The sequence below is a fragment of the Gossypium hirsutum genome, chromosome A09, assembly GCF_007990345.1.
Source record: "Gossypium hirsutum isolate 1008001.06 chromosome A09, Gossypium_hirsutum_v2.1, whole genome shotgun sequence".
Lineage (NCBI taxonomy): Eukaryota > Viridiplantae > Streptophyta > Magnoliopsida > Malvales > Malvaceae > Gossypium > Gossypium hirsutum.
In genome coordinates, this window is record NC_053432.1 from 31,578,608 (window position 1) to 31,591,978 (window position 13,371).

A 13,371-nucleotide genomic window follows, 5' to 3' on the forward strand; every position below is an offset into this window, starting at 1 on the left:
GATTCTTACCCATAATAAAGGAGTATAGTTGGGTAATAATAAAACACAAGATCACATAATGAGATTATCTGGGGAAATAGGTAATTTTGTTTCCAAAAATAAGAAATTTCCAAAAAAGTTGATACCAAGGGTAAAAGGAAAGGAGATTGTTATTGGTAACGGGCCCAGAACAAGTTTCAAAGCACTGAAGCCCACTAATGGTAATGTTGGTTCATCATCCAAATTTGGTCAGGATAAATTTAAAGATAGGTCTAAGATGGGCCCAAAGGTTTTAGTTGGAAAGGAAGGACAACTTAGCTTTCAACCCGTAAGTATTAATTCTAACTTGGATAAGGACAAAAATAAAGTAGTGTGAGTGTTTGCAAAAGGGAGCTTTGGTGCGACAATGAGCAAGGAAAATGGGGTTTTTCTTTTTGGGGTGATGAGTAATGACGGTGCTAGTTCAGGTCCACAAACCACGATCAAATGAAAGTTTTGACAGAAGAAACCATTGGACAGTGTTTCAATGATTTCTATACCTACTAAGGTGGTTATGACGACACCAATAAAGGAGATTGTTAGGGAAATAGAATGGGGTTTTGGGATATCTAATATGGAGGATAATGCTCCATCCCTTGTGAAGGTAAGGGATGATGGAATCAATTGCACCAATGAGGTTAGCTACTAATTTATTTTTTGTTGTTTATTGGTTGATGATAAAGCTTTTGTTTTCTTTTGCTTTTATTGATACAAAGCTTTTATTTTGGAATTGTCAAGGAATTGAGCGCTCCTGGTTCCATAATTTTGTGTCTGAATATAGAAAGTAATTTTTCCCATATTTAATTTCATTGTTTGAGACTCAGATAAGTGCAATTCAAATTGATGGAGTTATTGCCAGACTTGGTTTTCCAAATTCCTTTCGAATTAAAGCTAATGGGTTTGTTGGGGGTGGTTTGGTTGTCTGGACTGAAAATATATTGACTAATATTTTGGAGCTACATCCCCAAATGATTTATATGAGGTTCAAAGTAGGTAAGGATCCTCTAGTTTTTTTGTGCTCAGTAGTCTATGCTAGCCCACAATTAGTAATGACACATAAACTTTTGCAATGTTTGGACTCTCTTATGGAATCTATTATTGGGTCATGGGTTATAGCTGGGTATTTCAATTAAATTTTATATGTCTCAAAAAGAGTGGGTGGTGCAACTATTGCACGAGCTGGATGCAGTTGGTGTCACACCTTAAAATTGGGCTTAGGAATTTTAGGGTATTTTCAAAATTTTGGCTTAGATGAGTTCAAATTTTCATAAGTTGGGTAATTGATAATGTTTTAGATAATGGTTTTCATAAAATTAAGTCAATTTCTAAAAACGAGTTTTAAATGTCTTGAATTTTGAAAATAGGACTGATTTTTAAAGCAGACAAAATTGGGAGTTTTTCTAAAGCAAATAGACCAGAATTTTAAAATCACCCTAAAATCCCCCCATTCCTAGCATGTTTCATGAAAATTTTCCCCCAAAAGCTAGTGTGTCATTTTTTCTTACCTCTTGCTGTAACACCCCAAACCCGAGACCGTCGCCGGAGTCGAACACGAGGTGTTAACAGACTTCAAACCACTTATTAGAAATTTCCCAGACAAGCTGCCAATCTGCGTACGAGTCGCATTAAAAATCATATCTTGAGTTCTGAAACTTGAAATCCAGTTTCGTAAATTTTCCCCAGAACTAGACTCATATATCTATATGGTAGAATTTTTGTAGAATTTTTGGCCGGGCCAATTGGTACAGTTTATTGGTTAAAGTCGTCCCTGTTCCTGGGTTCAACTACTCTGACCCTTGTGCATTACGACTTAGATATCTCCCTTTACAGAGCTCCAATACTTATGCCGTTGGTTTCTAATGAAACTAGACTCAAAAGGGAATTTATACATATAAAGAATGACTTCTAATTATCTCTGATTAATTTAGGGTGAATTTCTAAAGTCGGGACAAGGGATCCAGAAATCGCTCTGGCCCTGTTTCACAAGAGTTTCATTATCTCCTAACATACAGCTCATATAGTCGTTTTGTTTCTTCTATATGAAAATAGACTCATCGATATTCGATTACATAATTTATTCATTAATTAATTCCATTCCTACTATTTTTAATGATTTTTCAATCTCACGTCACTGCTGCTACCAGCATCTGTTACTAAAGCAACTATGCCTATTTCGTGATTTCTCCTTGATCTAACTAGTAATTCATCATACATATCACAAATTATGATCATGACTAGCCATGCCAAAGGCTAATCATTGTCAAACATCTCCCTACTACACTATTGCCATATCATGAATTTAACACCAAAAATAATCAACCATGACATATGGCATAAAAATCGAATTACCAAGACTTGCGACCTAACATTATAGAACCAAATCCAACCGAACATTTATGCCATTTTCGCATGGCTAAAAGTTTACATACCAAATTTCAACAAAACATATTAGCCTATACATGCCGAAATGTTCTCCTAGACCGACTAAAAAGAAGATACCAAAAGTTGCTAGCCGGTGTGATGACTTCGATGATAGTCCCGAGCACCCAAAAAGACGAGTCCAAGAAACCTAAAGTACGTGACAAGCAAACACCGAGTGAGTATATAACTCAGTAAGTCATAAGCAGTACATTGCCGTTCAGTAATAATATATCATAAGAGAAAATAAATAATGCGGGATTAAAGTCCTCCATCCATACCCAAACTGTGCTATAATTCCTTAGGCATTTTGGTTCGATCTCATACCAAGCCCTACTTTGACATTTCATACATTACACCATATGACATTGGATGCATTTATCTTCAAGTATAATCACCACATAGGTTCAAGACTTACCAAGCTCAATCCCAAATATAAATAAAATGTCTATTCCTCATGAGCTCAAGGTGTTTACTCGTACCGCTGTCCATGATTGACTCGATAAGGCCGCACACTTAGAGCATGTATATTTATTAGAGAATGTATAATAAGCCCACACACTTAGTGCTTAATAGTCGAGCTCGCACACTTAGTGCTATATAATCAAACTCGCACACTTAGTGCTATACAATTTGAACCCGCACACTTAGTGCCAATCTCATGATCATAAATGTTTACACCCGCACACTTAGTGCCGAAACCAACAACTCAATACATCTCACCTCTTTTCTTTTTCATTCAATACTTTCATCACCCCATGCATACATGTATATATATATTTATCATTCCATTCAGCATCATTACATAGACGTTATGACCATTTAAATTAATACAAAATATATGCTTAATGACTTACCTTGTGTTGGGTAAGACGGTTCCAACTCGGCTACTCGATGATCTATTCTTTGCCTTTGCTTGATTCTCCTCCTTTAACTCCTTGAGCTTAATCAATAAATCAACTAGTTTAACCACCTTGCTAAATATTTATAATCCAATTACACATGCATATGTTTGTTAGTATATTCGGCAACCATCCTCACTAATTACCCATTTAGTTGATTATACACATAATCAAAGGTAACCTCACGAATGGGCATACTTATGTATATATATACACTTCCGAATGGGCATCACAATTAGATTTAACACCACCTTCATACTCAATTAGATGGTCGAATGTATGTACAATGTCAACTATAACATCATTTAAACATCTAATTTCATCTCATGAACACTTGATCGAATTTTCCTAATCTAGCATATTTTCACATCTATTTGTAACATCATGTAAATCCACATATAACTACATTTCTTAAGTTCCACATCTTAATGCCCATTATAGCCATTCTCATAGTCTAAATCTAAAAATTGGCACATCCACCTTTCAACCATGTTAGCCGAATACTCATTCTCTTCTTAGTCCTAAATTCGACACCTCCAACAAAGTGACTTAACAACTTCAACTTTCATGCTAACATAACAAGCAATTTAACACATACATATAACTAACATGTTAATAGCATCAAGGTATCAACTAAAATTTTTAAGCTTCTTAGTCAAAGCCTAACTCTCCGACAACCCCAAATCCAACCATGGGATAGATAGAATTTAGACTCATCACCCAAAGGTTGTGTAAACTTCCAAAAATATCATTGAACATACCTTGATCTAAAGGACCACCTTGGCCGAATCTTGCTTCCTCTTCTTCCTCTAGTTATGACAATTGCAAAAGAAAGAAAACATGAACACTCCTTCTTCCCTCCTTATGAAGCATTCAAACTCCCTCATTTTCATGCCACAACATCAAACACTCCTCGTAGATACAAGCAATGGCCGAACTTCTTCAAAATTTTTCTCCCTTTCTTTTTCTTGGTTTTTCGGCTAGGAGATGGCAAGTATGAACACCCCTGTTTTTTTGTTCACTTTCCTATTATTATTCCCATCATTTGTTAACTAAAAAAAACATATTAAATTAGAATGAGTGGAGCATCATCACTCCTTGGCCGGCCACCATGTATTTTATGGGTAATTTGACATGCAAAGCCATGCTTCCTCTCCCTATTATAAATTACTCCTTATAATTCATCTATCATCTTTTCTAACTTCGTCAACTAGGTCCTTTTCGAATTAATTCACATTCCTAAAGCTAATATTAAGCATTTAATTTCTCATATATTCACTATCACACAAAAATTTATGCAAAAATTTATGTAATTAAAACACAAAAATAAAATTTTGGACCGGTAAATAATTTTGGATAGCGATCCTTCATAGAGTCCTCAAGTTCCCAAGTGGCTTCTTCAATTCCGTGTTTATGCCACAACACCTTCACTAATGGGATTTTCTTATTTCGCAACTCTTTTACTTCACGCATCAAAAGGCAAACCGGTTCTTCTTCATAACTCAAGTTAGGCTGAATCTCGATCTCAGATGGAGTGATTACGTGCGATGGGTCGGACCTATATCGTCGAAGCATCGAGACATGGAAAACATTGTGAATCTTTTCAAGCTCAGGGGGCAAAATTAATCGGTATGCAACTGGTCGAACTCGTTCGGATACTTCATACGGACCGATGAACCTCGGACTTAGTTTGCCCTTACGACCAAATCTAAGCACCTTCTTCCAGGGTGAAACTTTGAGAAATACTTTGTCTCCAACCTGATATTCAATGTCTTTTCTTTTCGAATCCGCATACGACTTTTGACGATTCGAAGCGGCTTTCAAACTTTCACGAATTACTCAAACTTTCTGCTCAGCATCCTTAATCAAATCAACCCCAAAAATTTTACTTTCACTAAGTTCAGTCCAAAATAATGGGGTACGGCATTTACGACCGTATAAGGCCTCGTAAGGTGCCATCTTAATGCTTGATTGAAAGCTATTGTTGTAAGCAAATTCAATCAAAGGCAAATATCTTTCCCATGAACCACAAAACTCTAAGACGCAACATCTCAACATATCCTCGAGTATCTGAATTATTCGTTCAGATTGGCCATCAGTCTGGGGATGAAATGCGGTGCTAAAATGCATCTTAGTACCCAACGCTTCTTGTAACATTTTTCCAAAATCGCGATGTAAATCTTGGGTCTCTATCCGACACGATAGAAATAGGTACCCCATGCAATCGAACAATTTGGGAGATGTATAATTCTGCCAATTTATCGAGCGAAAAATCTGTACGGACAGGGATAAAATGAGCAGACTTGGTCAATCTATCAACAATAACCCAGATTTCATCTTTCTTGCTTGATGACAATGGCAATCCAGATACAAAGTCCATCGTTACCCGATCCCACTTCCATTCGGGTATCATGATCGGCTGAAGTAATCCCGACGGCACTTGATGTTTTGCTTTTACTTGTTGGCATATCAATAACCTTGAAACAAATTCAGAAATGTCTCGTTTCATACCGGGCCACCAAAATTGACGTTTCAGGTCATTGTACATTTTAGTACTACCTGGGTGGACTGACATTCGACTACTGTGAGCCTCGTCCAAAATCATCGAAATAAGTTCCGAATTTCTTGGAACACATAATCGACCTCTGAACGTCAAGCAATCATTGTCGTCAATCCGAAACTCCGATTCCTCATTCGAAGCACATTCAGCTCGTTTAGTGACCAATTCAGCGTCGACTTTCTGGGATTCAAGTATTTGACGAATCAATAATGGTTTGGCCTCTAATTCAGCTACTAGCACCCCATCGGGTGAGACGGACGAGTGAGCATTCACCGCTCTCAAAGCAAATAGTGCTTTCCGACTTAAAGCATCGGCAACCACGTTAGCCTTTCCCGGGTGATAATCAATAACAAGTTCATAGTCTTTCAACAACTCAAGCCAACGTCTTTGTCGCAGATTTAGATCTCTTTGAGTCATCAAATATTTAAGACTTTGTGGTCCGAATAAATATGACACCTTTCCCCAAACAAGTAATGCCGCCATATTTTCAGGGCGAACACTATGGCCGCCAATTCAAGATCATGGGTCGGATAGTTTCTCTCATGCGGCTTTAATTGTCTCGACGCGTAAGCCACAACTCGACCTTCTTGCATCAACACACAACCTAGCCCAAGTAAGGATGCATCACTATAAATGACAAACTCTTTGCCGGACTCCGGTTGTACTAGCACTGGAGCTTCGGTTAAACAGGTCTTTAGTCGATCGAAACTCTTCTGACAGTTTTCTGTCCATTCAAACTCAACATCTTTTTAGAGTAGTTTCGTCAACGGTGCAGCTATCATCGAGAAACCCCTTACAAGCTGTCGGTAGTATCCGGCAAGTCCCAAAAAGCTCCTAACTTCAGTAATATTCCTCGGAGGTTTCCAATCGAGTATGGCTGAAATTTTGTTCGGATCCACTCTAACACCCGATGCAGACACCACGTGCCCCAAAAAGCTAACCTCTTTCAACCAAAATTCACATTTACTGAATTTTGCGTATAACTGCTTGTCTCGCAAAATCTGTAATACTAACCTCAAATGCTCGGCGTGTTCGGCTTCACCTTGTGAATAAACTAAAATATCATCAATAAACACAACCACAAATCGATCCAAGTATGGCCTCAATACTCGATTCATTAAATCCATAAATACCGCAGGGGCATCAGTGAGCCCAAACAGCATCACTAAGAATTCGTAGTGACCGTACCTCGTTCTAAAAGCGGTTTTGGGTATGTCCGAGTCTCGAACCCTCAACTGATAATAACTAGATCTCAAATCTATCTTGGAAAATACTGAGGCTCCCTTTAATTGATCAAACAAATCATCAATACGTGGCAACGGGTATTTATTCTTTATGGTCACTTTATTCAACTGACGATAATTGATGCACAATCTCATGGTTCCATCCTTCTTTTTCACAAACAATACGGGTGCGCCCCATGGAGAAAAACTCGGTCGAGCGAAACCTCTATCCATCAATTCTTGCAATTGAACTTTCAATTCCTTTAATTCTGTTAATGCCATATGATACGGGGCTATTGAGATTGGCGTGGTACCAGGTACAATCTCGATGCCGAATTCCACCTCTCGAACCGGTGGCAACCCCGGTAACTCCTCAGGAAAAACATCTGAATACTCACAAACCACTGGTACTGATTCAAGTTTCCTTTCCGTCTCCTTGCTATCAAATACATACGCAAGGTATGTTTCACACCCCTTTTTCACATATCTCTGAGCGGTCATTGAAGATATTATCGCTGGCACCCCCTTCAAATCGGTAGACTCAACTCGGACTACCTCATCATGTGCACTCCTCAAATCGATGGTTTTTCTTTTGCAGTTCACCACTGCATCATGTACGGTCAACCAATCCATACCAAGAATGACATCAAATTCGTCAAACGGTAAAAGCATCAAATCGGCCGGAAAACAGGACTCTCGGATTATTAGAGGGCATCTCTTACACACTTTATCAACAAGTACGTATTGACCCAAAGGGTTTGACACTCGAATTACGAACTCAGTAGACTCAACAGGTAGAGTCTTACTGGATGCTAAGGTTTCACATACATATGAATGAGTAGAGCCAGGGTCAATCAATGCAATCACATTAGTATCAAAGAGAGTGAAGGTACCAGTGATGACGTTAGGGGAGGATGCCTCCTCTCGTGCGCGAATGGCATATGCTCTAGCAGGAGTACGGTTCTCGGCTCGAACAGCCGTATCAGAGGCCCCTCTCTGACTACCACCCCTACCTCCTAAAATTCTCGGTGGTCTACCTCTAGCTGTCACTCCACCAGGTCTTGCACCTTGAATCTTATTCTTCTCATCAAGCTCCGTGCAATCTCTAATGAAGTGGTCCTTCGAACCGCATCCGTAACAGGCCCTGTTAGTAGACTTACCCCAACATTCACCTAGGTGTCGTCTTCCACATTGGGGGCATTCAGGTTTCTCTTGACGATTATTGCCCACACTAGCTACTGAAGTAGCTCGGGAGTCCATCGATGGTCGTGCTCTGATGGAAATTCCCGCAGTCGTCCTTGACTTACTAGTGTCCTCCTTGAACTTCTTTACAGCCGAGAACGGAGCTTTACCCATCGATCTTTTACGATAGTCTCTAGCTTCAAACTCAGCCTTCTTCTTCTCCTTTCCAAGTTCTTCCGCCTTGCAGGCTCGTTCGACTAGTGTTACGAACTCCTTTATCTCCAAAATACCCACTAGTAGCTTTAAATCTTCATTCAATCCTTCTTCAAATCTTTTGCACATAGCAACCTCATCGGCCACACACTTCCGGGCATACCGACTGAGTCTTACGAACTCATGTTCGTATTCAGATACTGTCATACGGCCTTGCTTGAGTTCCAAGAATTCTTTACGTTTTTGATCGACGAACTGTTGACTAATATACTTCTTTCGAAATTCCGTTTGAAAGAAATCCCAAGTAACTCGTTCGTTTGGGACTATGGAAATCAAGGTCCTCCACCAATAGTAGGCTGAGTCCCGCAACAAGGATATAGCACACTTTAGACATTCATCGGGTGTGCATGACAGTTCATCAAACACCCGAATGGTGTTATCAAGCCAGAACTCAGCCCTTTCGGCATCATCAGTAACTATGGCCCTAAACTCCTCAGCCCCGCGCTTCCTAATCAAGTCTACAGGTGGCTTACTCAGCCTCACAGGATCAGTAACTGATGGCATTATGGGCTCTTGGGGTGGATTATTCAAATTCGGGAATTGTTGGACAGCCGGATTGGTTCGGGCATATTGCGCGACCCACTCATTCATCATGGTAAAGAAGGCTTGTTTAGCCCCCTCACCTTGATTATTCGCAGATGACTGAGGTTCAACAGGCGGCGTCCCTTGTGCAGGAGCAGCCGCTACACTTTCAATGTCATCCGCCAAGGTTCTCTCTACACCGGGATCCATTTACTAATCAAAACAAAAATTTTAACCGTCAGAAGTCATCACACATTTAAACATTAACATTAAGGCATGTATAGCTAGACTGATACGTGCTATGGTAGTCCTAGAACCGACTAAATTATCACACATTTAAACATTAACATTAAGGCATGTATAGCTAGACTCATACGTGCTATGGTAGTCATAGAACCGACTAAACCATAGCTCTGATACCAATTAAATTGTAACCCCCCAAACCCGAGACCGTCGCGGAGTCGAACACGAGGTGTTAACAGACTTCAAACCATTTATTAGAAATTTCCCAGACAAGCTGCCAATCTGCGTACAAGTCGCATTAAAAATCATATCATGAGTTCTGAAACTCGAAATCCAGTTTCGTAAATTTTCCCCGGAACTAGACTCATATACCTATATGGTAGAATTTTTGTAGAATTTTTGGCCGGGTCAATTGGTACAGTTTATTTGTTAAAGTCGTACCTGTTCCTGGGTTCGACTACTCTGACCCTTGTGCATTACCACTTAGATATCTCCCTTTACAGAGCTCCAATACTTATTCCGTTGGTTTCTAATGAAACTAGACTCAAAAGGGAATCTATAAATATAAAGAATGACTTCTAATTGTCTCTGATTAATTTAGGGTGAATTTCTAAAGTCGGGACAGGGGATCCAGAAATCACTCTGCCCTGTTTCACAAGAGTTTAATTATCTCCTAACATACAGCTCATATGGTCGTTTCGTTTCTTCTATATGAAAGTAGGCTCATGGATCTTCGATTACATAATTTATTCATTAATTAATTCCATTCCTACTATTTTTAGTGATTTTTCAATCTCACGTCACTGCTGCTGCCAGCATCTGTTACTAAAGCAACTATGCCTATTTCGTGATTTCTCCTTGATCTAACTAGTAATTCATCATACATATCACAAATTATGATCATGACTAGCCATGCCAAAGGCTAATCATTGTCAAACATCTCCCTACTACACTATTGCCATATCATGAATTTTAACACCAAAAATAATCAACCATGACATATGGCATAAAAATCGAATTACCAAGACTTGCGACCTAACATTATAGAATCAAATCCAACCGAACATTTATGCCATTTTCGCATGGCTAAAAGTTTACATACCAAATTTCAACAAAACATATTAGCCTATACATGCCGAAATGTTCTCCTAGACCGACTAAAAAGAAGATACCAAAAGTTGCTAGCCGGTGTGATGACTTCGACGACAGTCCCAAGCACGCAAAAAGACGAGTCCAAGAAACCTAAAGTAGGTGACAAGCAAACACCGAGTGAGTATATAACTCAGTAAGTCATAAGCATTACATTGCCGTTCAGTAATAATATATCATAAGAGAAAATAAATAATGCGAGATTAAAGTCCTCCATCCATACCCAAACTGTGCTATAATTCCTTAGGCATTTCGGTTCGATCTCATACCAAGCCCTACTTTGACATTTCATACATTACACCATATGACATTGGATGCATTTATCTTCAAGTATAATCACCACATAGGTTCAAGACTTACCAAGCTCAATCCCAAATATAAATAAAATGTCTATTCCTCATGAGCTCAAGGTGTTTACTCGTACCGCTGTCCATGATTGACTCGATAAGGCCGCACACTTAGAGCATGTATATTTATTAGAGAATGTATAATAAGCCCGCACACTTAGTGCTTAGTAGTCGAACTCGCACACTTAGTGCTATATAATCAAACTCGCACACTTAGTGCTATACAATTTGAACCCGCACACTTAGTGCCAATCTCATGATCATAAATGTTTACACCCGCACACTTAGTGCCAATCTCATGATCATAAATGTTTACACCCGCACACTTAGTGCCGAAACCAACAACTCAATATATCTCACCTCTTTTCTTTTTCATTCAATACTTTCATCACCCCATGCATACATGTATATATATATTTACCATTCCATTCAGCATCATTACATAGACGTTATGACCATTTAAATTAATACAAAATATATGCTTAACGACTTACCTTGTGTTGGGTATGACGGTTCCAACTCGGCTACTCGATGATCTTTTCTTTGCCTTTGCTTGATTCTCCTCCTTTAACTCCTTGAGCTTAATCAATAAATCAACTAGTTTAACCACCTTGCTAAATATTTATAATCCAATTACACATGCATATGTTTGTTAGTATATTCGGCAACCATCCTCACTAATTACCCATTTAGTCGATTATACACATAATCAAAGGTAACCTCACGAATGGGCATACTTATGTATATATATATACACTTCCGAATGGGCATCACAATTAGATTTAACACCACCTTCATACTCAATTAGATGGTCGAATGTATGTACAATGTCAACTATAACATCATTTAAACATCTAATTTCATCTCATGAACACTTGATCGAATTTTCCTAATCTAGCATATTTTCACATCTATTTGTAACATCATGTAAATCCACATATAACTACATTTCTTAAGTTCCACATCTTAATGCCCATTATAGCCATTCTCATAGTCTAAATCTAAAAATTGGCACATCCACCTTTCAACCATGTTAGCCGAATACTCATTCTCTTCGTAGTCCTAAATTCGGCACCTCCAACAAAGTGACTTAACAACTTCAACTTTCATGCTAACATAACAAGCAATTTCACACATACATATAACTAACATGTTAATAGCATCAGGGTATCAACTAAAATTTTTAAGCTTCTTAGTCAAAGCCTAACTCTCCGACAACCCCAAATCCAACCATGGGATAGATAGAATTTAGACTCATCACCCAAAGGTTGTGTAAACTTCCAAAAATATCATTGAACATACCTTGATCTAAAGGACCACCTTGGCCGAATCTTGCTTCCTCTTCTTCCTCTAGTTATGACAATTGCAAAAGAAAGAAAACATGAACACTCCTTCTTCCCTCCTTATTAAGCATTCAAACTCCCTCATTTTCATGCCACAACATCAAACACTCCTCTTAGATACAAGCAATGGCCGAACTTCTTCAAAATTTTTCTCCCTTTCTTTTTCTTGGTTTTTCGGCTAGGAGATGGCAAGTATGAACACCCTTTTTTTTGTTCACTTTCCTATTATTATTCCCATCATTTGTTAACTAAAAAAAACATATTAAATTAGAATGAGTGGAGCATCATCACTCCTTGGCCGGCCACCATGTATTTTATGGGTAATTTGACATGCAAAGCCATGCTTCCTCTCCCTATTATTAATTACTTCTTATAATTCATCTATCATCTTTTCTAACTTTGTCAACTAGGTCCTTTTCGAATTAATTCACATTCCTAAAGCTAATATTAAGCATTTAATTTCTCATATATTCACTATCACACAAAAATTTATGTAATTAAAACACAAAAATAAAATTTTGGCTCGGTAATGTGGTCTCGAAACCACATTCCGACCAGGGTCTAATTAGGGTTGTCACACTTGCTCTTCTAAGTGATTTAGAACTTTGATTCCTAAATCCTTTTGATTTCTATCATCTTTAAACCATCAATCTCTATTAAAACCAAGTAAATCACCAAAAATTACATCATCTTCTTTATCTTCTCTAAAATGTAGATTTTTCGAATTATGTCAAAATCATCATTTTTCTGTATTCAAGTGTCAAAGTCAGTAGGACTTTTAGTAGAGATAAATGCAAAGAAAAGCTTACCTAAGCTTTTGACTTTCGACAAAAGTGTGCAAGTTGGTGAATGTTTTGGAATAATCTCCCACAAGAAAATTGTTGTGTATTTGGGTATTTAAAAGTAGCCTAAACCCCTACTCTAAATGTCAAGTGAAAGAGTTCTCACATTTATGACAAAATGAGTTGTATGTATGTTGCAGAAATTAAGCTTGTGGACTTATGAATATAAATGTAATGCTAGAACATATGCCATGAATATGAGATGACCGTTATGTATGTGATTATGAGAGTATGTTAAACATGCCATGTGACAGAGAATATAAAGTGATATGAATGTGTATGTGTAATGAAATGTTTAGAAAAATCAATACGTAATTATGTGCTTTAATATAGATATTTTGGCCTTGGG